The sequence below is a fragment of the Jaculus jaculus genome, chromosome 3 (assembly GCF_020740685.1).
Source record: "Jaculus jaculus isolate mJacJac1 chromosome 3, mJacJac1.mat.Y.cur, whole genome shotgun sequence".
Classification (NCBI taxonomy): Eukaryota; Metazoa; Chordata; class Mammalia; order Rodentia; family Dipodidae; genus Jaculus; species Jaculus jaculus.
In genome coordinates, this window is record NC_059104.1 from 22,012,274 (window position 1) to 22,014,818 (window position 2,545).

Genomic DNA, 2,545 nt, shown 5'->3' on the forward strand with positions numbered 1-2,545 from the left:
TGAAGTAAAATAATTTAATTCGAAGCTTCTGAGTAAAATTGGAGCAGTTATGAAATGATTTCATTTTTAATTTTTAATTTATTTTTATTAATTTTATTTGATAGAGAAAGAAGAAGAAAATTAGATAGAGAGAGGGCAGGGAGGGAGAGAGATAGAGAATGGGTGCACCAGGGACTTCAGCCACTGTATATGATCTCCAGACACATGTGTTACCTTATGAATCTGGCTTATATGGGTCCTGGAAAATCAAACCCGGATCCTTTGGCTTTGTAGGCAAGTGCCTGAACCACTAAGCCATCTCTAAGCCCATGATTTTTATAGATATTTATTTATTTATTTATTTGAGTTAGTGAATAAGAGGGGAAGAGAGTGTGCCACCTTGTGCATATGGCTTTATGTGGCTACTGGGAATCAATTACAGGTCCTTAGGCTTTGCAGGCAAGCACTTTAACTGCTGAGCCATTTCTCATCTAAGAGAATCATTTTTCATATACTCTTTTTTCCCTCCCTCATCCTATTAGTCTCTCTTTTAATTGGATGTTATCATCTTTTTTCTCCTATTGCGAGGGTCTTATGTAGGTTTTTGTAGGCACTGTGTGGTGATGGATATTGAGGCCAATTTCTATCTGGACAGCTGCATTGTAAGGAGTGGTACCCTTTTTTAGCTCTTACGTTCTTTCAATCACCTCTTCCACCGTGAGTCTTGGAGGGTGTGATAGAGATGTTTCAGTGCTGAGCACTCTTCTGTCACTTCTTCTCAGCACTATCTTGCCATTTGGGTCATCCCAGTGGTCATTGTCATCTGAAAAGAGCAGCGTCTCTAACTAGAAGTGACAGTAGCATTTATATATGAATATGAACATTAAGTGTATGCTTTCAGGGCAGTTTGATGAGAATAATATATACATTTATCCAGACAAGAGCAGGTTTTATACCCCTAAACCTTGTGACCTCCCCTGCCATAGGCTTTTCATTTGGTTTTCAGAAACAGGCATGTATTCTTCAAATAGAGTGGGCCTCAGTCCAGTTAGAGAGCAGCTGGTTTCCCCCAGAGCACACATGCCACTATTGTACTCACTTGGTCATTTGGCCTGTCTGGCCAAACTTGAGGTTTCTAGTGTTCACTGTTTTCACTGCTGATGACTTCTGTCTCCCACAGGGCTACATAAAGTGCCATGTTTTCCAGCTTTCAGTTCTCTGGTCTACAGGGAGAATGTTTTCTGCTCAATACCAGCTTGATTTCTCCGTGAATTTGCCAATCAGGCATGTGAAGTCTTCAGCAATAATGTCTCGCCATCTGTGTCTAAAGTGAAACCAGGGACTTTGCAAGGGCCTGTTATGTATTTGAAGCAAAAGGGAAATCCCTGGCCAATAACTCACTGGAAGGTATCCCAACCTTGTCACTGAAAATTTTCTAGTAACAAACTATGGCTTCTGGATTTGGCATTATTCAAAAAAGTAGGTTTTCATATGTCTAATTCAGCATATCTTGAATTTTTATTGAACCTTCACTTTTCCTTCTTTTACACAATTTTTTTTCCCTGGACTCAATTAGGCCTTTCCCTTTCCTGTAATTTGTTCTTCTACTTATATATACACAATACCATCCCCTTAAGTCCTTCCCTCTCCTCCTTTCTGTATAGCCTTTTTATAGCATACTGGTCCAATTTTTGGTTCCAGCTCACACACAAGTCTATACATTTGTAGCTAGAATCCACATATGAGAGAGATCATGTAATGTTTGGCTATCTGGGCCTGGGTTACCTCACTTAGTATAATCCTTTCCAGATCCATCCATGTCCTTGCAAATTTAATAATTTCATTTTTTTTACTACTAAATAGAACTCCATTGTGTAAATGTACTATAAGCTTATTATCCATTCATCTGTGGATGGACATCTAGGCTGATTCCATTTCTTAGCTATTGTGAATACAGCAGCAATAAACATGGTTGTGCAATATCTCTAATGTAGCGAGAATAGTCATTAGGATATATGCCTAAGAGTGCTATATCTGGATCATTAGGTCAATCTAGTTTTAGCTGTCTTAAGAACCTCCACGGTGACTTCCACATTGGCTGTCTTAGATTACATTCCTACCAACAATGTAGAAGGGCCCCCCTTTTCCACATGTTCATCAATATTTATTGTCATTTGTTTTCTTGATGGTAGCCATTCTGACAGGAGAGAGATAGAATCTCAAAGTAGTTTGAATTGATATTTCTCTGATGGCTATGGATATAGAACACTTTATTTAATATTCTATTTTTCTTTATTTATTTGAGAGAGTGATAGCAGGGTGAGGGAGAGAGAGAATGAGTGTGACAGGGCCTCCAGCCACTGCTAATGAACTTCAGGTGTGTGTGCCCCCTTGTGCATCTGGCTTATTTGGGTACTGGCAAGTCAAAACTGGGTTCTTTGGCTTTGTAGGCAAGTGCCTTAAACACCAAGCCATTTCTCCAGCCCCTAGGACCCTTTCTTTTTAGGTGTTTATAAGCCATCTGTATTTCTTGTGATGAGAAATCTCTATTTATTTCCATAGCCCA